At 39.4% G+C, this 25,329-nt stretch overlaps 1 protein-coding gene across 1 annotated transcript in view; it reads right to left on the bottom strand.

Moving 5' to 3' along the window:
• LOC141901713 (leucine-rich repeat and coiled-coil domain-containing protein 1-like) overlaps nt 1-25,329 on the bottom strand; it is a 92,958-nt gene that overhangs the window by 18,791 nt on the left and 48,838 nt on the right. The gene's annotated exons all lie outside the window — the stretch shown is intronic.

Below are 25,329 nucleotides of genomic sequence, written 5' to 3'. Positions count from 1 at the left end.
CCCATACTTTATAAGGGGTGGCCGAATTTCAGAAAGGTTGACATAAATGAGAGGGGTGGCTGTCCCTCTAAAACCCGGTGTGGAGAACGCTGAAAAGCTGGAGTATTGATTGAAAATTTCTTGTCATACATCGGATTCCGGCAAGGAAAAATACTACACGTATACGTCTACGGATCGGGCAAAAGGTCAATTTCGGAATCACCAGTCTCATCATTGTGTCTAGATACTGATTCAATACGTGATAATGTCAATTCTAATAGCGGAAAAGATTGCCGCTTTAAGACAGGAAATTATTTTCAAATCATCTTCCTCCGATGTCACACAGCGAATTACCAGAGAATTGGAGACACGTCTATAAGCTCGTTTCGTTGCTATGGCCGACATCAATTCAAACCACGCTCGATTAAAAATCATATTCAGACTTCAGAAATCTAGACAGTATTAGACAGCATTTATTTGAGTGATTACAGTATCGAATTAATCAGTAATTAATCTCGTATACATAAAATACATATGTCGACTTTTTGTTTGCGCGGGATATCTGAACATCGTCAAATGAAAAGAAATATATATTATACCGCTGATGTAATATGAAACTGCAGAGAACACAGAAGAAATGAAGTGACACTTTGTCGATAACAAAATGTCGTGCACATTTGCAGATGTGAGATCTGTGTTTGTGGATCGATTTACTGACTTTGAATACACACATGATATATAAACTGAAGATTTCGAACAGGCGACAATGGTTCTCGAGCTGAGGTTGGAACTCCGAAATTACCATACGTTAGTTCCCATTTCATTTTGGATATGTTGTTTCTAGGGCCAATAGCTGAATTTTGCGGAGACACCTTTTTGAATTTCAACCCCGTTGCTCAGTTATGAGGTCATCTTCAAAGTAAAAGGTAAAAGAAAACAGTTTTTAGTGCCTAGTTCTGCCACTAGGGGGCGCACTGGGTCTGTTCTAAGCACTGCACAACTAGACCCCTATACTGTTCAGACTGAATGGAAGATTGTTTAGATGAACCGGAACTGAATTTCCAATTATGTACTTCGATTTAAAAATATTCTGTTAACTCGACCGCCGATCACACATCTATATCTGTACTTCGATTTCCGGTTTCAAAATCAAACCCCCTGTTTCGCTCCCGGCAGGTGTGGTGGGTCTGTAAGGGACACTCAATCAAAAAATCAAACAAAATTTACCAGCCAAATAAATAAATAATGGGGACAATCCCTATTTTAAGATCAAAACATCGGACCCAATTTTCATCAAGATCAAGTCACTATTATCAAGCTAAGTAGCTGAAAAATAGACCACACGCAGACCCACAGACAGATGGTACAGGAACAAATCTTGGACTTCCGTGTAACCCTTATTCTTGAATTGTCTGTTTTTACGCGTGTCTGTTGTTCAACTACTTAGCTTACCAGTACGGAGCTGAATGAAACACTTTAGATTCTGTTCATCGCCGACGAACTCATCTCGTTGATGTCGCCCCGCACTACTGAAATATCTCCATCGGGGTATCATTCGTATCGTTTTCGATCACTCACTCGTTTTCAGCCAACACTCGTGAGTACATTTTACCTTACGATTGGTACCATAAACTATACTGTTAATTATTGTCATACGAATGAAGTCATTAATGAATAATGCGGCTGTCAATGGTTTTTATTAAAAATGAAATGGATTACGCCCGCGCACATTTGATTACGCTGCGCATGTGCGCGCGTACTCGATTACTATCAATTTCGACAAAAATTCGACATATTCGGCAATAAATGTAGAAGACATAAATATTCGTAAAAGCCGCATACCGATTGGGAAACCGAGGCAATATTTATCAAACAACAGAAGTATTTAATCGTGCCATTTATTGTTGAATTTGAAGTGTTCGGCAAAGAACGTATACAATCGATGCGTTGCGCGCCAAAATCGTTTTCTAACCTTCGTTACAAATCAACCCAATGCGGACCTATAAATCTTGTCAATAGGACGGTGATCCGTATGGGGGATTCTAGTAGTACAGGCATCTCTTAACGCTAAATAGTACACGCTTGTACAACAGTTGTTTTAGCCAGTATTTGACACGGGTGAATAACCCGATTGCTCGACCATGTAGATTAATCATCGGCGAGCGTTGATAGCTCGCATGAATGAACCAATGAACGAAACCCGCGCGCATCCTTCCGACCATCTGTTGAACGGCAGAAGTTAAATATGCGCTATCACCTCCTAAATATCGCTCTCGTCTAATAAACGCTATACGCGTCGGGGAGCAGCAGACCAGACCGCAAACGTATGCGTGCGTCATCTACGTCACGTCATCTACGCGCTGAAAAGTTTCTACTGCGGCAAGCTTGAATCTGACTGTTTATAATCGAATCGCCGTAGCACGAGCCGTAACCGTACGAGCTTAGTAACTAGATTATTGAAATATCATAACTAGCGATCGTTTGATCGCGCGGCTCATTTTTTCGAGTTAATCGATGGTTAACCGACGACGACGACGTTCGACCAGACGGAAAATCGACGTCTCATTCGCGCGGACCGGATTTCGTGAAATCCTTCGGTTATTCTCACTATCGGCAACGTCTTATTTCTCCGTGAGCGCAAAAAATTTAACCACCAAATCAATCGCTCGTTACTTTTAAACGAAGACGTCTCTCAATGGTAATCGTCGGCGATTACCAAATACAAATTTCACCGCCGTTTCGCGACGCTGAGGTAAATCTTTTAACAGAAATTCTAGGAGCGTTTCATATTTTGTTTTCCATTCGAGTGCAGTAAGTAGAAACTGAAGAAGCCTGAAAAAAATGGACGAAATTTTCGTCACGCGATATATCTCATCAATTAGTTTGTCGTCGCTGTCTTTGAATAAAAAAACGTCGCAAAGCGCCATCAACTGACGGCACTAACGGCATCGCGATTTCTTACACGCCGACTCGAGGGACTGAAACACGATTTCGAAACAAAAAACAACCGTTACAAACATCATCATCGTCAGTAAGTTCGGGTCCACTCTGTCGCTAGTTGAGCCATTACGTCAGAGCAATCAACTCGTCTCTACATTGTGCGCGAAGGAGTTTTATTGAGTGATTAACAACAAATGGATTACTATCTGTTGAGTGCATTCCGCTGGAAATAATCGCAAAGGATAGAATTCAGGTGAGACACGTTCTTTTCTCTCTTTGTTCTTCTGGGTAGAACTATATTTCCATGTGTTTTTTCGAACGAACAACTCGACTTCTTTTTTAAAAGATAGGTAACACAACAAGGTCTGGTTGTTCGCGAAAATCATACATTAAAACCATTTTCAAGATGAAGTCACTAGAAAATCTATTTTTGGTTACTTTGGTACAGTCACTTTGGTACAGTCATCACAGGCATGGCCAGAATTGTTACAGCCTGTGTGCTCTGTAACTGCACCCTAACTTATTGATATTAACCCGGCATTTATATTTTTCATTTCCTTAAAGTGAAAAATAGATTATTTTTTTTCTTCGACAGAAAGTAATTTAAGTAGCTATTCTGTAATCATTCTTTTCATTAGTTTTTCTCATCATGTGACAGGTTTTGCTACAGAGAGTACCAACAATTCTGTATACAGCAGGATTCATACAATTCAGAATTTTCAATCCAAATTTTCATTTATTTGTATGAAATATTTTGCCCATTTAACCTGGAACCTTGTAAACCATCATTCATAATTCAGATTTTACTTAATTCGAAGAATTCTGGGCTGAGTCCCTGGTCATCTGCATTACCTCCAAGTTCTACTATATACATTTTTGACTTAAGTTGAAATCGATGTAACTTTACTGGAAGTACAAGTAACAGTGCTGGGCGCATTTGCTAGTCCAGATGATAGCGATCAGCAATTTACAGCTAACTTTTGACCCGGTGTGTGCATTTGGACATACGGAGGCTTTACTTCTCTATACGGCAACCAAATGCCTCCAACAGCCAATATCATAAGTCCACTGTCGTCATCGTATAAATGAGTTGATTTGCATGCATCCAATTAGACGAGGGAAATTGCGAACGAGAAAGTGAATGGAGTATATGAGGAAATAAATACTATGGGTCTGTGACTGTGACTGCTGTAATGGTATTTCATCTAATATAATGTGCAATTCATAAGGTGGTTTTGGCATGACAACTGGCCGGCTCTATTCTGATATAGAGAACTGGCACTATTCGACATCTATGCTACCACCTGACAAACAATCCATTATATTCTGTACCACAGGGTGACCACTTTCCACCCATTTACAAATGCCCTGAGTTTGTTCCCTACCAGGAGAATGGAGAAATCCCTTGGTTTACGCTGTTACAATTTTGGTCAACAGTTCATCCAAATTCCCTGGTTTTTTTTCTAGATTTCTCTGATTCCCTGAGTTTTTCAGGTTATCCAGGTCAGCGGCCCCTCTAGTACCAAAATTGATACATCCTCATTCGGCTTCGAGTTAGTTTCAGCTGAATAGTAGCACATATGCAACAGGCTGTATACCAAATATATTCAATTTGAGAAGAACAAACCATGATAGACCGACTACTTAGTATAGCACACCTTGGCCATGTCGATGAGCACGCTTAGTGCTTTGAAAGTTGCCACAATATTCTTATCAGTACCATGAATATCAGCAGATATTCAGTCTTCATCTACTTCTGTACGACAGCTGTCACTAATGCTAGTATTTACAATAAAACGAATCGACCATTACAGTTATCTTTATTCAGCTGAATAAAAACGATCAAAAAATATCCATTGCAGACTCAAAACGTTACAACAGACCACGGACTACTGGGGAAATATAATCAAATTCACTGTGGTATCTGGAAAAGATGGGGACCCAGGGACGTCATGCCTACGGTGAACAAATGTAGTAAAGCAGTAAATAGAAACTCACCACAATCATAGAGCATGTCAATTTTGCAATTGATTGTCGTAACAAAAAAACAGTACCAAATTATACAAAATACCATGTTGTTGCTCTATTCAACGCCCCCTGCTGTTCATTAACAGAAACCAATGACCTTGAAACCTGCCATAATCATGGAGCATGTCATGAGCTACAATTTTGCAAATAATTGCGATTACAAATTATATAAAATAGGTACCAATTTTACCAATATGAATATAAAGATTGTGTGTAATTCAATATTTAACTCTGCCTAGTGGGGAGAACGAAATATCGGATAATCGCAATTTCATGTATGGAGGTGCGTCCCATGTATGACAGTGTTAATTCAAATATCAACAATTATCAAATATCAAGGCTATCAGTTAAAACCTGTTGATATTTTCTTTAAAAATAAAACCTTATTGCATAGACATTGTCTGATTTACAAAAAAAATATACAAGAACATCTGTTTTTCCTTTCCTCTACCTCCTCGATTCCCACAAAGATTTGAATCCATTCATCCCCTGTTCCATGCATTTTAACTATAAAATGTAGATTTGATGTTTTAATCAAATTTTGTAATGCATTCGTAGTTTGTGAACCACCCGATGGTTGATATCATAACTACTAAATAATTCATGATTGAGGTGACTGATGCGTTAATTAATACACTCATTTATTTCGTTTTTACGAGCTGCATTGGCATTGACTGAGCGAAACAGGTGATAATCCACGCGCGTTCTAACCATATTTATGGTGACGATGAGCGACGAATTTACATGAAATAATCTACTGGAGGTCCTCGTAACAAATCTAACCTTAATCGCAGCAAATATCGCGCACGCCTTTCCCCTCTATAGCCACCATCACGTGGAGACAATTTGGCCCGGGCAAAATTGGTACAGATCAGGCCCGAGTCAAATTTGGCCCGTGCCTAATTAGAGAACGCTCACACGTAAACCAATCACTTGATACTCAATAAAGCGGGGAAGTGTATCATTGCTGGAACCAGTTACAATTCAAACACAATCATTTGTCCAATGCTAAAATTTGGTGTGACGTTTTTGGCCAAAAATGCTGATCACGACTTATGACCACCGAAGACATTTCAAGCTTTTGCTAAAACGGCTTCATTGCTATTTCTATCTCTCTCCCAACCGGATTAAGCAACTAAGCTCACTTTGCTTATTTTGGCCACGATTAAATGTTAATTGTTGTCAGTTTATATACCACTGGACGGAAGTCAAAAGCTTCAACGAAGTACGCTTCTTTTTACAGGACTACTTAATCAATCACAGCATTTTTAACGAGAGCGCCTGTTTGTTTCTTTCAAATCGCCAAGTGAAGCCCCCCTGCCCAACGAGTAAACACATGCAACAATCAGCTCGACCATGTAATCATATTTGCCGAATGTGGTCGACTGTCGTGGAGCAGTAAGAAGAAAGTCAACAGCACAACGAACGGAGAGAAATCATCAATAAAGCAGGAGGCACGACATAGGTTAATCGTTGACACTCTAACATTCATTTAGGGGTTCACTCAGTTGCGGAAAAGGATCCCACCAGAGTAAATATGTTTACTTTGCATTGTGCATCAACCATGAATTTTGGAGAGTATCATATTCGAATGTAGGGGAAAATGTACCGGGAAATAATGCATCCGCTTACCCCCGCTCCTGCACAGTTAGTATCAAGCTCTGGGGCCAGTTCCATAGTGAGGGCTTAGACTTAAGACCATTCTAAGACCAACTTAGTTCTATAGCCAATCTAATAACTTAAGACCAGTCTCAAGATTTAAGACCACATTTGGTCTTACGGTAAGTCTTGATTATGGAACCGGCCCCTGGTGTGTAGAACCATGGTTTCGTGCCGTGGCGAGTCAAGCGATGCCATCAGGTTCGAGTCCCTGCCGCGGGAGGATGGGAAGGGGCGTTTGCGGATTATTTTTCTTCATATGTTATCATCAGTCGGTTTCAGGAGTGGAATCAAAGTTGTTTGATAACATAAGCTTAAGCCATACCCCTTTGTTATACGAACGGGAGAAAGAAAATGTCACGGAATATCATTTAACACGCGCAGAGGATTTAGAGTAGGCTGGTATGAAGACGAACAACTAAACTGACAGTATTCGAACGCGGATTAAAATCACACCAAGGTTGCTGTCATTCCCGACGCGATGGTTGATAATTTTCATAAATTGTTGTATGGCGTGACAGTGGATGAAAAAAAGAGATAGAATCGTCGCGAAATCTTAATTGCAAACAAACGTGTCGGTGCAAACGCAATGGATTTTGAAATAATCTGACTTTAATTGGAGAAAGTTGTCACGCGTGATGGAGACAGAGGGTATAGTTGGGCACAATGCTGCTCTGGGAATGACGATAAAGCAGTGACGTTTGTAAAATGAATCGTTTCTCTATTTCTCTAATTAATAGTATCGTTAAGTTTCGTCTGACCGCATGGTTCCTAAAAGCCCTTTCAGTGCCGACTAATTGATACCCTAAAGTGCTGCAGATAATTTGAAAATTCTACCCAAGTGTGTTGAATACCACTAGTGTCTACACCTCGGTGCGGTGTATCTATACTACTATTTTCCTATGCTTGACAAGTGCAGCCATCTTACAATGGAGATCAAAACTAATAATTAATAGCATAAATATGCTGCAATGCGGTGTACTAGCTAAGTCCATCACCGATTTATACACCGCACTGCGGTGTAGTGTTAACACATAAAACCAAAAATAGATAATACATAAAAAGGAAAATGTATTTTTGATAAAACACATAACACATATTGAGGAAAGTTCTCAAGTCCAATTTGTTGGTTACATGGGATAACCAGTGACCAACAACTGCACAGTGGCTGATGTATTAATTCTGGCACAAAACAGAAAACTTTCGATCTCTCAAAGAGAATAATGAATTCAAAAGACAACAGCAATCAGATATACGAATACTTTTATAATCATTAGAATTCACGCAAGCCAATCCACTAGTTATTCAATCACATTATGTTGTCATCTACTGGATCAGTTCTACATCAGTTCGTTATGCAATCAACATCAAATGCGGGATTGGCCATTTTGTTCTTTAATTGAATTTGAGGTTATATTTTTCTATGCGATAAGCCTATACCGAGAATCCTACCATGTGGACCGTATGTGTAATTATTATGTAAATGAAACGACTATAAACTAATTTGATCTTTGAATTCCGGTGGAAGTCCACAGTTTAATCTGTGACATAAAAGTATATTGTCGAACACCGACAACTGCAGAATGCCTACAGATATGGGGTTTAAGTGTAGTTCGGGGATTAATGAGTTCGCCGTTTATGACAATTAGATATTTGTAATAGCCAATTACACAACGAAGCCAAATGATCAATTCAGAATAAATGAGGTTAACATCAGGTTAACTCAGTTGGAAAATGCTGGAGGGAGAGTCATTTTCTGAGTACTACATCATCTATGACTGGATGAATTTGAGCATTCTTCCTTGGGTAGGTTTGAACTTTAACGGGCACCACAAGACTCTGACACAGGTATCAAGCTATTCGTCCATCGGATGATATCATTAGCCAAAATCGGGTTTCATTTCGTCAATACCCGCGATCACACAGAGACGATTTGGCCTGGGTCAAATTGGCACGGATTAGGCCCGAGCCTAATTAGAGAGCGCGTTCTTGATACTACACACTGTTTAAACAAACCGAAGTGAAACGCTTCCGGAACCAGTAGCAATTCAAATGCAATAATCTACCTTGTGCTGAAATTTGGCTCCGGCCTGATTCAACTTTTTTGGTTGGGCAAAACAGGGTCCATTTTTAACTAATGATAGTGCATAAGTATCATAGCGCAAGTACGAGGGTATTGAGTTCATGTGGTACCGAAACTGGTAAACAGCGCATGAAAAAAACCTGATGAGCCGGATGTTCCCTGAAATCAAAGCTTCTGTTGTCTTTGAATGAAAAAAGCGGGGGCAGATATTCAGGAATTGTTCAAAGGGGGGCGGATCAATGGCCAACTTATCATTCCCAAATGCTTGAAGTCATAAGAATGAAAATAGCATTTCAAACTGCGTGGCTTCCTGTTCAAGATTCGCTCATGAATAAGAATAAAACGGCCTCAATTCATGGAATCCCACGACAAAAAGACGGATGGTTTTTGAAGGTTTTGTTAACAATAACTTATGAAATTGACTGATGTTAAAACAGGAACTTTTCAATGGAAAAATGGAAATATTGAAAGTCATAAATTCCCCTTTTCATGCTTGCGATCTGGTTTAGAAATAAAAGTTTCAAAGCTAATTGTCTCGGCAGTCAATTGCAATCAAAGCAATTTCGCACAATTTTGAGTTTCGCATCAAATTTCGGGTTGAAAAGTATAATTGCCTTCGCATCATGATACTAATGACAAAACATAAGACGAAATTGGGACAAACGCAAACTTGTTTTATTGCTCGAACGAATGTTTTTTTTCGATAAATAGAAGTCGTTGCTCTTCGCGTGTTCGTTCGCTTTCAATTCTGGGGAGCGTTCTTCACACGGCGTGGGGAGCCAGTGATTGCCACTGCTGTCGCAATTTTCATCTATCAAAGCCATTACTCGTTTACGATCGTTCTATTAAATAAATCACAGCTGGGTTTAATATATCTGAATAAGACTCGATTTCAATGCACCGATTCCCACTTTTGGTATTATTGCCAATGAGCGCGGGGAAGTACTTTTTCGACATAAGTCAGCAAGATACACAATATCCATGTGCGGTGAATATACGAGATAAATCCCACAATAAATCAGCCAAAGATCTAAATCTAAAATATTTAAAAGACACGACGTTTCGATCTCACCCTAGAGATCATCGTCAGGTGTGAGATCGAAACGTCGTGTCTTTTAAATATTTTAGATTTAATAAATAAATTCTTGTTTTTAAATTCTTTTAATCTGTAAATAGTGGGATTTTATCTTATTATCCGTTCACCACGTTTGAGTGTGGTTATCGTTCTATCATAGGATTTCTCTTGTAGTTTTTCAATACATACATGTTGTAGTATTTAGGAAAATGTTATGTAACCACTTCGTCACATGTTCAACTTATGAAAAAATTAATAAGTAGACGTAGAAAAAGATCTCGAAATGAAAAACAACGGCGCTACGAACATGGAGATATATTGCATGAAAGGAAATATACCGGAAAGGAAACCGTGCTCATTAGCCGCTTCAACGCATTTATTGCAATGCCAGTCATACGATATTGTCTCTAAATTTCCAACTAATGATGTGTCAAAATTACGACTCTCTACGATTTATTCTTGATCCGGCAACTTTTCTCAAAAGTCGGATCTCCGCCTCTCGATCGCTTGCGTAACCTGCGAACGAGATGTTTTTTTATGTTTATTCCTGGATACAATCGCATCGCTGTCAAGGCGCGATAATATTGATGCTTCATGAATATTCAAGTCGTCAAATAGTCAATTTCGACACACTAAAGTGTCTCATCATTTTCACCCATATTTTCAATATACATCATTTCCATGTATATATTACACAGTTTCTCAATCTCAACAGCGCAATGCATCATGATATCGCGTCGCGGAAACAAAAAAAAACCTTCAAGGATGGTCCAAAGCAGCGTCACCCGAGCCGAAACTAACAAGAGACCCTTGGGATGTAGTGGTTGCTACTTATCGTGTTTTGAGAACAAGGAATTGAATGAATGCCTGAGTGAATGTGAGTTCATGTGATGATCAAGCAAATGCATTGAACATAAGATGAAGTAACTATCGGCATGGCATGATCTGGGATCACACGGGCCCGTGCCTAATTAGAGAGCGCGTTCACACGCAAACCACTCACTCGATACTAAACAATGCTTAAACGAAGTGAAGTAAGTCACTTCCCGAACAGGTTGCAATTCAAATGCAATAATTCGACCCCTACTATGTTTTTGTCAGGCCCATTTGGAACGGCCAAAAATGCTTGTGCGCTCCATTAGACTATCAGCGGCAACTAATTTCAACCATTCAGGAATTTCAGTTGGATTAGTTTCAGGGAAGTCGGGTTTCCGATTTCAGACAACTGAAACTATATATACAACTATCTAACTGTGTAAACAAACAAATAGTTATGGGGGGTGAGTTAATCCCTTTCAGTTGCCTAACTCTGAACAGGTATGTTTATATATATATGTTAACAAGTGATACACCGGCCGGTTACAAGAGCAGAGACAAGTGATGCGATTCCCTTTCCCCAAAATACTGTTCGTCCAAAATTCGAGATAAAAACCGGTTCACGACCAGTTCAAAACCGAAACAACCAGATCCGCTGAATATGTACACAACGAAATACAGACAGCCAGATTCAGCCAGATTAGAAATATCGTCTTTCCGAGAAACAAGCGCCATGCGCTTCTTCGATTACAACTTCGCAAATATATCCCGAAAACTAATCAAGCAACACTGATTAAATCTAAAACCTTTTTCTTCATTAACGCGTAACGAATTATTTTCCCGAGCACGATTTCACCGTTTAATTAAATCTATAATTTGTTGATATCAAAAACAAATTGCTATTAATTATTCATAGACAAGACAGGCAGACAATAAATGATAGTCACTTGATACGCGTTCAAGGCCAGGCACAGCAATTCATCAAACATCTTGTTATGGCACAGTAAATAAGGCTAAAACGTTTCCGAGAAATCGGTTGCATTTCTTGAGAGATCGCTATCTACATTAGACATTAAACCAACCATTACAATTAAGTCAACAAATTAAAGTACATCGCCATTGCAAGTAATATTTCAAAAGTTCATCTCTCTGGATGACAACGGGAAGTGTATATTTACATAATAACCCATTCTTACATCTAATGCAATCTGTAGACATCAACAGTGTACATTATTTTTACGATAATGCCATCAGAGCTCGCTCTAATTGCGACAGCAGCAAATTCGAATCCGTTTATTGACTTGTCTCGCCAATTAAGAATGCCGATGACAACGTAATCAGCGCCTAAATTGAAGGTTAATGACTTTTTTGCCGGACGCAAATGCATGTTGTTAGCCAATTGGAACAAACAGTTATTATTGGGGTAATGCGTCTCCAGAACGTCATCAAGTCTAAGATTGCAAGCTTTTGACAGTGATGTCAGTAGCATTTATTGTATCCCATAATCACCGTTACGAGGATAGTAGGTCTTGGTCTACGTGACCAAGTCAAATGATGACAAATCTTAGGCCAATGCGAGATCAGCTGCCAAAGGCAGGTGCACGACAACATACCCAAATGAACAGCACTGCGAAGTCCATCAAAATACAACACACAAAACCTAAGAGCAGAATTCTTTGGAAAGGCTAGGCACACCTTACAGGTCTAGAAATTCTGATCATTTCTTCATTTACACAAACAGCAGTATTTTAAATGTCACCAAATGTTTCTCGTGCATTTCATTGTGTCGCCTGGCGATGACTGTTAGGGAAAAAAACTGGAATTTCGTAACCCAATAAAATTCTACTCTGTAAATGCTCATTTCATCTGCATATTTTTCTCTTTCCCTGAGCTAAAAGCCGGAGACACGCTAGGGATTTAATTGCTGATCGCATCATTTTGACAGAAAGGCGGTGAGGACACACTAGTTTTTGTTTGATGTTGAAAAACCGTTACAAAAATGTTTTTATACATTGCTTACTACGATGCATTATTGAAGCGATAGTATGTGAGCTGATGTGCACTACATCATCAATATTAACATTGAAATAACAATTACAATCTATTTTCTATCTCATCAAATTCTCATGTCTTGAATAGTGAATGTTGATCGCAAATAGGGTAGTGTGCAAGTGGATGTGTACTATGTCATCAATATTAGGGCGAGATTGGAGTGCTGCTCACTTATATTAGATGAAATCCAATCGTTGATATATCCTTACCACCAAAATGTGGCCAGCGAGATCCTCATAAGCCATGCAACACAGACGCGGCTAAGTACAGGAATCATATTGGTTCTCGGGTTTCCGAAAGACCCTTGTACTGTCTGTGTCTGTTTTCTTCAGCTGCTTAGCTTCGTTAAGAATGGGTCGTAATGGTACATTAGTATAGGGGTCTAGTTGTGCAAAGCAAAGAATGGGCCCAGTGCGTCACCTAGCAGCAGAATTAGGCACATAAAACCATTTTTCAGCGGCGTGACCTTGGATAAAATTGAAGTTTTTTCAGTGGGAACATTTCATTGAAATATGAAATAAAATCGGTATTTTTCGTAATGAAATAGTAACAAACACAGAAAATCAGCAACAGTTGGCCGCTCTGCTTGGTCAGTCTGACTTTTGTAAGTGTAATTTTTTTAGAATCATTCTGATAACCCGTGTTTTCGCTGTAATGTCTATATCCCACGTCTCATCGGTGTTGCCATTTTGTTTGCTCGCGATTGACTAATAAAATGATTGCGACGCGATTTCGTTACTGGAGCGGACGCATTCGGCAAATAGAAGCTAATTTTGTGGAATCGACGGTGGAAATATCAAACATGCTCGATCGGGGTGGCCGCTTTCCGCCCATTTACCAATCCCCGAGTTTTCCTCGATTTTTCCTCGTGATTACATTAAATTCCCCGCGTGAATCGGAGAAGTTTAAAATGTTACGATTCATTCATTTTTCATTGAATTACGTAAAGAAACATGCGGTCAATAACATCATCGATAACATTATCCAAATTCCCTGAGTTTTCCAGCTATTTGGAAAAATCTTTCAAATTCCCCCAGTTCTCACAGATTTTTTCTAGATTTCCCAGATACTCCAGGTCAGTGGCCACCCTGATGATAATGGTGATTTTGCTATTATAATTACAACACTCTCAATCACTGATGCGGGCATGCTACGTAATGATAGAATAGCCACACTCTGATGTGGAGAACAGATAATAAGCCTAATGCCCATATTAAAAGAATTCAAAAGATTAAAAAGGAATTTCATTTATTAAGAATTTAATCATAATACACGACATTTCAAACTCTCACTAGAGAATGATGATTTGCATTCTTTGAAGATGATCTGTAGTGAGAGTTTGAAACATCGCGTATTTCGATTTCAATTTTTGATAAATAAAATTCGTTTTCAGTCTCTCTTCTAATTCTGTATGTAGTAGATTTAAACACGGAGCAATTTTTTCAAGAATTCTTGCCAGTCGCCATCATCGGTGACTAAAATCTTGTAGCGTGTCCCGGCTAAAGGTAGTTAGATTTGAATCTTCGTCGAATTGTTCAAAAGGTCGAGTAATCCCGAAAACTGTTCGGCAAAACAAAACCGTGCGGCTGTTTCTGAGCGTCAGTTTCTGTCAACCGATTCGGCATGCCGCTGACAATCCATAATTGAGCGATTCTAAGAGATAAGTATCAGTAATCCGGACAGCGTTAAAGACAATAGCAGGGCATTCTGACAAATCCATCACGGGCAGCTGTCAGCTCTGAGGATAAGCTATAAATAGGGATTCATCTTGTACGTAAGATACATGAACTGAATACACCAATGAGTCGGGCTATTTCTTAGAAATGAAAATGTTGGAAAGCTAGAATCGATTAAGTCAGTCAGTCGATTTCATTCCCCCACCTGACCAGAAGAACTGAAACGAATTGGCGATTGCTTTTAGTGGGGCATGTGCGCAATAATATGGAGTGGTGATAGTCATTTTGTGACAGGGAGAAGTTCGATATTCATAAGGACAACTTCGATATTCTACATAATGCTAGAAATGAGACAGACCAGCTCCTAAGGCCGATTACAGATTAAAACATAAGTCACGATCACTTGGAGACAATTTGGCCCCGGACAAATTGGCTTGGAACAGACACAAGTCGAATTTGGCCCCGTGCCTAATAAGAGAGCGCATTCGCATGTAAACCACACACTCGATATAAAACACTGTTAAACAAAGCGAAGTGAAACACTTACGGAACCAGTTGCAATTCATACGCGACAATTTGACCGGTGCTAAAATTTGGCTCAGGCCTGGTCCTTTTTGGGGCAAGCCAAACAAGCAAAGGCCCCAGTTGGCACCTGTGTGAACAGCTGTTCTGGGCAAAAAAATGCTCGGGTGATCAAGGCTATAGTCTCAAATCTCAAGGCCATTCTATGACACAAGAGCCAACACGGGTGCATTGACTTCAAAGCTAAGCACCATAATATGCGCTGCTTATGAAAAACTGTCAACACGAATCGTGGTTGGAAAATTAGTCACCTCGGGCACTTAACAGCTTTTAGCCAACTGTTATTCTAAAAAGCTGACGGTCATTCCAGTGTCCAGTATAGGGAAGCGAAGCGAGCACCTGCAGCTTTAAGCGACGACATTTACGACCGAGTCTGGTTTTAGGTTGCGTTAAAAATTATTTACCGACCCAGCGGCGAAGTGAACGACAGGTAACATACGGCGCCATTGGCAAACAATAGCAGACCGAAATGTCACAGCGCGTTGGGTTCAATACGTACGGTGGTTCATTAGGCTGATGAAAATGTTAGCGAACGTTCAGCCTTTTGTGTTTTTCGCATCGCAAATCACGCCTGCAGCACGAGCGGGCTCTAATTGAACTAGACAAGACGTTCGCTTACAGGTCAATACGAGATGCCCCTTTCCCGGAAGAAAAAAGCCAATTCAACAGCGTCGTCTTAACAATATCTACCAATCACTTTGTCCCACTTTCGCTGAAAAATGCGCAAATATCCGCATTAATAGTTCAGATTGATATCAAAAATATGAATTTCTAAGAAATCATCCAGATAACCAAACTGTAAGCATCTTCAAAGCTCATGGCATGGAAAAAGTGGAGCTTAGAATACTAGCTATACCGTCAACATCAGCTGCAAAAAGTTGGCTTTGTTGAAAAAAAATCTATTCGGCGAGGTGGACATATGTAACCAGAGCAAAAGAAAATTGTTGCATTCGGACAATTCAATCATGCTATCATACGAGATTTCGGGATTGCACAAGTAACGGCAATTTGGAGCCGATGCAAATAAAGCACAGACACGAAACCTAAATAAATTGGTACAAATACAGACATCTGTATAGCCTACAGAAGATTGCATTACAAGAAGATACATCATCGTTCTTGTTATTTTCACAGAACATGACAATCAGAAATTTCGTGGTACGTCCAACAATCGTAGCGAATGACCCGGGCATCGATGAGATATGTCATGTCATAACGAAAAAAAAACCACTAAACTATCTCCTATTTGAAGCCAAGCCAATAGCCCTGCAAAATCTGGCATCTCAACAAACGAACAGTCAGTCTAAGGAACTATTTTTGTTTATCGCAGAAAACTTTCTAGAGATCTCTGCACGGTCATATTTCCAAAAACAAAAATTCGCGAAAGGATTTCAAGCAAGTAAAATGCCTAATGCGCACAAAGCAATCGAAATGATGTTTCTTGTTTCACGGTGAAACCAACATGCAAAACAGTTTCAGTTAACCTTGTTTCTTGTTTCGGAACACCGGACTGAAGTCATGAAACAAACTGGAAACATTTTTTTCGTGTTTATGTCATGCTGCGTGCGCGAGGCATAAGAGGAAAGTATAAGCGAAAAGGAAATTTTCTTTCAACGATGTTTCAAACTCAAACAATTAAGTTTCATTTTGAGTTGCCGATGACAGCGTGGCGAGCTGGTACGTCGAACTCGCGCTTGGTTCGACGTTATCGAAAACCTGCTTATTTCCACAGCAAATATAAATTATCGTTTCATGGCCATTTCTTTAAGTCCGGTAGTAACAGACGGCGACGGCGTTCGTGTTTAATTTCTCGTCGCTGATACCGCATCATGGTTATCGAATCAGGGGCTCGATGACAGTAAGTGGCCGTCATATCGGTGGAATCGGTCATTTTCAACCGTGGACGATGTGACGGTTTTTACAATAATGTCACTAATTTTGCCGGTGATTAACGATCAAACGACGGAACCGAGTTGTTTGTTCAGTTTCCTGTACAACTGTTCACTTATCAGTAACTAACGTGCGCAACTTAAAGGTCACCGTTTCTGAAGGCGCATTTTCTTTATCTTAAAAATAGGATTGACCCTGGTAATTACTGTGATCATTGGTAGATTTGGTCTGATGTGTTTTGATTTGGTGTACCCTTACAAACCCGCCACACCTGCCAGGAGCGAGACCAGGGGCCGATTATGATATCAGAAATCGAAGTGCAGATATAGGTGTGATGGGCGGTCAAATTCAGACAGAGTTTTTAATCGAAATACATAATTGGAAATTTCGGTTCATTCAGACAATCACTTGTTAACTGGTTTGCAACTGAGCAGTAACTGAAGCTAGGAGTACAACATGGGCCAAATTAGGAACAAGCCTAAATCTAGCATGGGTCATATCATTGAGTGTGAATTGCAACTTGTTCTGGAAGCATCACATTTCGCTTGTTTACAACATTGTTTACTATTGACTGAGTGGCTTGCGTGTAAACGCGCTTTCTAATTAGGCACGGGCCAAACTGTCTCCGTGGCTTTATTTGGCTCGGGCCAAACAGGCATGGGCCAATTGGGTACCTGTGTGAAAAGTTTTCCAGGCCACATTAGGCCGCGCCAAAACTGCTTGTATGATCGCCATTCATGAAACATGTCCATCTCAGTTTCAAACCGAGATGGACATGATCAAGGTATCATAGACCATATTCAGTACACCAATGTGTGGTAGGATTATGACAACCTACTAATCCCTGAAATACTATCAGCAATCTGATGCAGTCCACGGAATGACACTCAATCATTCAATAGCTATTGCAAATCGAACTGCTTTTTTTCGGTGGATGAGTGATCGCTTGAAGGGCGCTTAGTGAAATTTGATCAACAGCAAATGGCACAGCAGACACAAAGGCCAATGAGATGTTATGCAGGGAGATGAAGTGTGAACTATAGTTCATTAACTCCGACTAGTTTTGCGCGTGTACGAATTTCTGATCAGATCGCAAGCAAACTTTTTTATTGTCAAACGCATTAAGCAGATTTGCCAACCAAAGGAATTTTTTAATCCCGAACAAATCAAATTTAGTCGATACGATTCGACTACCGGTGACCAACTCGGCGTTTGTTGGCGTCATGCTCCCTACTACTTAAAACGTAATGAAGGAAAGTCACAAAGGATCAAAATGCGGAGCTAGAGCTTCTGTAGTTGTGAGTTTGCCGCTATCCACGCACGTCTTTTGACAACAAGATGAAGGTGCATCTACGCCTGCGTGGTCAGGTGCTAAGTAAAGTCACAGTCAGACATCTTGAATGACATCATGGCCTAGTTTGGTCACTAGGTGACATATTCATATTCACAATCCAGTCAGCCATCTTGGATGACATCATTTCCTAGTTTGGTTATGTGATAGGTCATGCCAGTTGATATATGAAAGCTCTAGGTGGAAAACCTTTTGAGTTGATGACCAAAATGCATTATTTCAGAATCCAAAATGGCTGCCAGTCGGCCATCTTGGATGAGATCATGACCTAGTTTGGTCATGGGATGGGCATCCCAGTTGACGAATGAAAAATGAAAGCTTTAAATCAAAATTTGAGTTGATGACCAAAATGTATAATTTCAGATTCCAAAATGACCGCCAGTCAGCCATCTTGGATGACATCATGACCTTCTATGGTCTTATGATACACCATTCCATTTCCCATTCTCATGTGAAAAATGATAGCTTGATATGGAATGCTATATTAGTTATTATCCAAAATGTAAATTTCAAAAAACAAAGATGGCTGCTAATTGGCCAGCTTTGATCCGATAATCACAAATATCGAACTCATACCAGATTTTATGATCCTACACAATATAATCGAATTTGATGATGATCGGAATAATATTCTGGTCTGTAGAGAGTTCACAAGACAAACTCAAAGACGTAGGCACGCCAGACAACCACCACTGAGACCAAGGGGTACAGCATAAGCCTGAATGGCCTTCGGACTCAGTGAAAAGAAATCAGACACCTTTCGATATCTCTCCATTACTGGATTGATTTCCAATGCACGGGAGATTAGATCTTTCATTAGACAAATAGCGCAGCGGTGAGGACACCGATGAAGGAAAAACATATCTCACCACAGCTGTGTATAAAATCAGATCAATAGCCAATTGGGACGTATACATTACGAATTGACTTTTAAAAAGACACATCAAAAAGGTTCACCAAGAACCTTATAGTGTCTGATGTACCACAGACACTAAGACACGAACGACATTTTCTCGATACTATTAAATCACTGTGACTTTAAACCACCAGAAATCCAGTTTCACCAAATCGATTGTGAAAAATAAACTATCATTGCAAACATCACATATTCAGTTTTCTTATTATTATGTTCATTCGGAGGTTCCTTCATCATACTCCGTGCTTAATGCGATATAAATACAGAAATAGCAAAAATGACACAATTTTTTCACTTTGAAACTAGGCATTGTAACACTGTAGTTCGTTAGCAACAAGACACTTGAGCGATGCGTGTATTTTTGTATCTTAAATTTAATCGTACTAAAATCAGATTCATCGTCAAAATGATATAATGAACAAACGTAAGACATCATAAGGTTAGTGTAGATAGTTTATTTATCAAAATCGGTTGTTTATTTGCTGTGATATCGCAGTTTGAACACAGGCAAAAATGCCGACAGTAGTTGTGTCGGCAAAAGTCACGCGAAATTTGAATGAACGTGTCTGGGTGGGTGGTTACACAGGATCGTAGAGCAACGTAGATACACTGTGGAGACAGCCACACTGCCAGGACTGGGTGAACAAAAAGGATACTTATAAATGCAACACATTTTGCGAAATGAGCAATTCAGTGATGAAATTGTATTAATTATAATATAGTAATCTCGCCACATCCACTTTATTTCAACTACGCATCAACAGGTTATGTTAATACATTGATAAGAAAGATTCATGATATAACAAGTAACAGGGTGGCCATTTGGGTGCCATTCCGGGCCAAACTTGACATGGGCAAAATTTGGCCGGGGCCAAAAATGCTCGAGTGATCGCGGCTTATCTCTTCTAACTACCGCACGCTCAAGATTTTAAGATCTTATCGTGCAATAGGGAAGAGAAGAAAAACTGTTTCGGAAATCATACGTCCTTAACAATCGATAAATTATTTCAGAAATCATAGATATAGCTATTAGCTAATGGCGACGAGTGTTTGATGTTAATGACACCATAATGGATTGACAAAGGAGACTACAGTCTGGAAATCTGGGCGATAAATTTATTCTAAAATTGTCTCTGAGCTTATCACCGGTCACTGACTATCGACATACACGGGTCCATCTATCGATCCATACATTTTTGTCTTCTGACTTGTTAGCGAACCTAAGCCGATTAAGCTGAAAATCTACTTGAGAAAGATGCCGTCATTTATGACACCAAAGAGATCCATTTTCACGTTTCTTTCACGTAAATGTACTTCGTTTCGTATCGTATTCATGATAATTGAGAATTTAGCTAGCACGAACAGGTATAGAAAATAAAGAATAATTTTCGTTGTCGGAAGTGAGATTTCGAAACCAGTCCCTACATCAGGTTTCTTAGTTGAGTTACATGACAGCCTGCTAAGCTCATTTTACTGCAATAAGATTTCTATTGGTCAGTGGGAAATGGAGCCTGACAAGATTGAATCCGGAAGGGAATTTTCGATTCTTGGCAAACAGATGCCGGTACCTAGTGGCTAATCACATAAATTTACACCCACGCACTGCAAAGATTCACCCATTAGGCGCAACAGCAGGTCTTGATAAAAATCATTCATCATATGAATAACAGGATCATATGAGGAGCAGGTTTAACAGCTGAATCATAAGATTGCGGTGGTTGGTTTTCGTGACAAATGACGATGATTCTTTGAAGATTATTGAGAGCTCTGAATCAATATCAGGTGTCGAAATGTACAAAAACCCAGCAAACAGTAACTAGGTCAATTCCTGAAGCCAATGTTCAGTCTTCCCCAGTCCCTTTGCTAGATGAAAAAAAAAAGATTTGCTTTGTTGATAACACGGATGCGTATATCTATTTTTCAGGAAAAAGTAGCGTATCAGTCTTCTGAACAAGCAGATAGTTGGCGCAACACTGAGATTTTTTTGTCTGTGACATAATAATGTACTTTGAATAAGTCAATATTTCCTTTTAGCAGACGCATATAAATGAGATTATAACTCCATCAATGCGATGTGGCAAATGGAACACTTTCATAAGTCTCCTTAACACTTCATAAAAGTGACCAAAAGAACGAATACATGATGGAGACAAAATGTCGATAACCTTGCCTGACTGAGGTGTACTTTGACAAAAAACTAAAACTCCTTTGTTTCCTAGTCTTGATATTTATACATTTACACAGCTGAAAATTTTGCGGTCTTTTGACTGATTTTATACTGGCGAAGATGATCTAGATTTTTTACAAAGTGTTTTTTTTCCAAAGAACCCCGTGGGCCGTAATTGCAGATATCTGTTATAGGTGACGATGTGAGAAAGAGTTCACATTGTCACCCCCATATAGATGCGTCTTTGAGCGTGACCGTGGTTGCACAGTTGGTTGTTTAGGTTGAGTCTAGAGTAAACTAATTGAAAATGAACTGATTCAACTCTTCTAGTCAAATTAAACGAAGAACTATCTAACTGGATCCAGTCGTCCCTTGTCCAGAAGGCCAGCCATCAAAGGATTGTTTATTAATAATTTGTGTGAAATTACGTGGGTTTCTGTCCAAAGTACCCCCCACCATCATTTCCCCTAACTTCATCACAATTTGAACTTGTGACCGGCTGGCTTCAACCATTTGGCCAATGTCTCTCCCCCAAATATTTCTTAAAACCTGAATCAAAATAAAACGAGACAGTGTAATAGCAACTACTGGGCGAAAATGATGGCCGCGGAAACATTTCACGTGTTCACAGCTAAGAACATTCCGCAGCAATTTCTGCACCAGTGCGCACAGGTAAAAGTCCAATTATCACAGTTGATACTCGGGCAGTATCTACAGGCGAAGAAAACAAATTACCTTTCGAAATTCGTGTATATATGTATGTGCTGTAGGTATGTCTAAATAGGGCTGCAAGGGTGAAAAAGTATTGAGCATCAGGATGAGTTTACATTCTGAGTTTACATACAGAGATTATTTCGCTGTTTTTTCAAGCGGCGTGAGGACAATGCTTTATGACGGTACAAATAAATCTAGATGCAATCGAGCAAATTGAAACAGAAATTGGAAACAGGAGAACGATGGAACTTCTTAAGAAACGTAGAGCTTTGTAGTTTTGGCTGATCAAAATACTCAGTTGGAAGACGAGAATGCGCATGCCTGGTGTGTGCGCCAGCTCATCAACAAAAATCATGGAGACAATTTGAAACCATTTCTATATCTCTCCATCACCGGACTTATCATTATCAAAGTGCTTTAGTGCTTAGGTATGAATACAATTAAGAAGAGACACATGTGAATATGGCCAGTAATCTATTGGCATTTGGAAATGATTGAAGAGCTTAAGAACAAATTGTCCACGCCGTGATTAATCTGAGGAGCAAACTGGAACAGCATTCATGGGCATTTCATGTATGAATTACCCACTGTATGACCTGCAATGGTAATTGCGTTACAAATATCTTCATTGACATTTGCATTTCATGGCTTATTAGTGATATGTATATGGGCATGCTTCTTCAATATACCACACGCAAATGAACCATCCAGCCACCAAAACCTAACATAATGAGTTCATTTCCATGTTTTGAACAAAGAGGTTTCCTTCGATTCTGGTCTTGTATTTTGATACAAAAACGTGGAATGGTTGATCTTATGCGTAACTTCAGAAAGATCAGGTTCGTTCGCTGTTTAAGATCAGGTTCGTTCTCGGTTTAGATTTACCTTCAACGGTATATTCCAACAATTGCTTGTTAGCAAAAGGTAAACATGCAACTGGGGGGCTCATTCTGTTACTGCTAATTAATCAGTGGTGATGAGTTTGTCCATCATTTAATAGGATATGTGGTGTAAAGGGTTAAAAGATATTCATCAATCTTATCAAGGTATCGGGTATCAAAAGGCATTGTTGTCCGACAACTGATATTCTCAGATAAGCAGGTAATTGATAAGTATGGGTTTATGAGATAGATATGATGTTGGTTTTAGTAGAACTTATATCTAAAATGTTTATCCAACTGTCCATCGCAGAGGAGCATAAGTGCACTTAGTATCATTGCTATATGTCCGGGAATAACGACCAATGGGCTACTCAATCAAACGGTGCGCCCGTTGGGGGAAAATTGCTTTTTCTCGAAGTAATCCTGACACAGTTCTTTAGTAAACTTCATATGTGATACGTACTTATTACCTTATCACCATCGTTTATTCAATAAGCATATAGATTCTTTTTGTGCGCAGGTCACTGACCGCTAAGAACTTCACAGCACATGATGTTATCATTTATGATACACCTGTACAAAGTTCTCCACCTGGCAGGCGTTTAACATAGACCCCATGTTGAGTAACATTTATTCCTTCTAGCTACAGAGATCAAAACGGATTTCACCAGCTTTCAACGAACTCATCACCGAATACTTCTGAAGCAAGAATTTAGGCACTGATTCATTAGATCGGTTAAAGAGCCACAAAGTTAAAACTGGGCATAGTTGATATCTTATACAACAGAAAACTCCATGTTAACTAATACGCTACATAGGGTTTTAATAGAACAATCCGATTTCCATCAACTGTTGGACATTTGGAGTAACAAATGATCAGATCCAGTTGTAAGTAAGTGAAAGAGTACACATAAAAGATCTCGTGGAAACCAGCAACTTTGTGAAGTGTGCTAGTCTAAGACCCATATTGCAGCCATCGAACAACAACTAAAATGTGTTATCTTGCAAATATTCTAGAGGATATCCTATGTCCCGTGCCATTTTGCTTTGTTTTTGTCAGTTGCACAATGTGTGGATACCGAGTACAACCAGTTGCTCAAAAGTATAATATGGGCAACTGGCTGGAACTGAAGATAGATCCTCGCTCACCAGGCTTAAAGCTCGCGTGTAAATCGATGCGTTCAAGCAACTGAACTCCAGCCAGTTCCTCTTAAACACCATAACCTGCCAGGCAACTAGATGTCTCCAATTTATCAATGGATACGCTACGCTTAATGTTACTCAAAGTAGTTAATTTTCAATTAACTTCTATATGGATTTTAAGCTCCAGAATCCAAATATAATCATACAAGCTTACAGAAAGATTTGAAGAGTCACTTTCCTGCTCAGCGTTTTCGTATAGCTTTCATCGATAATGGGTTTACTTCAGAGAAAAGTCGATTCAGCCTTAAGCAAAAAATAAGAGATATTGATAAGAGATATAAACCGACAGGACTGGTAAAAAATATGATGAAATATACATCGCAAATAATTTTTAGAAAACATAACAAACAAAATCGCGGCTAGAAAGAGTAAAATGGCTTATTGATCAGCGGCACGACACAATGTGCAAATTATCCAGCCAATAAATTCTATCCGTTCATTAAAATAATGATGCAGAAATACGAATTCGAAACCCGGCTTCGGTAACCCGAGTTGCAGAGCCTCTAGCTTCTTGCAAACGTCATCCGAGTATGAAATAACCATCATTAACTGCAACCCAACTCCGAACTATAGCAGACAGACGTCTTGAATCAACATTAACACCTATCAACTTTACCATACATGAGACAATTATGCAGCATAAACCCAGTCGATTTTGAATAATCCGTTGTCATGAAATGATAAGAAGTGGAGGCCGCCTGAAAAGATTGAGCTAATTTGATTTTTTTACATCGGTAGAAATTTTTTTTTCGGAGAGTTGCCTCGGGCAGTCACAGTTTTGTAGTCAAGTATTTTTCATGACAGATCGGTTGATGTTCAACACATTCACAGCATTTGCAGTGATCACTGATTTCCATTATTGCCTTACGCAGTTTACGTGTATTTCTAAAAGTTTTCCCTTGCAAAACCCTGAATCTTGTAGATGCAATATGAATGGAAGTGCTCGTGTGCGGGGCTAGGCCCAAGCCAAATTTGAGCATGGGACAAATGATTGCGCTTGAATTGCAACCGGTTCTAGAAATGATTCAATTTGTTTGACAATTTTTAGTATCAAATTAGTGGTTTATGTGTGAACGCACTCTCTAATTAGGCACGGGCAAAATTTGACTAGGGCCTGATCCATGCCAATTTGGCCCAGGCCAAATCATCTCTGTGTGATCGTGACAATAACCAGAATTAAATGATGAGGAAAGAAAATGATCTACGGTAATGAAAATCCAGCGGGAAAATAATCAAATGAGTTCAAATGGTCATATCGGTGTAATCAGACTGATTACTCCAAGGTGTAATGCAGCGACTATATTTCAAAGGTTTAAC

Source organism: Tubulanus polymorphus, chromosome 3 (genome assembly GCF_964204645.1).
Source record: "Tubulanus polymorphus chromosome 3, tnTubPoly1.2, whole genome shotgun sequence".
Lineage (NCBI taxonomy): Eukaryota > Metazoa > Nemertea > Palaeonemertea > Tubulaniformes > Tubulanidae > Tubulanus > Tubulanus polymorphus.
The sequence above is the reverse complement of the archived record's forward strand: the minus strand, read 5'-3'. Positions and strand labels throughout refer to the sequence as shown.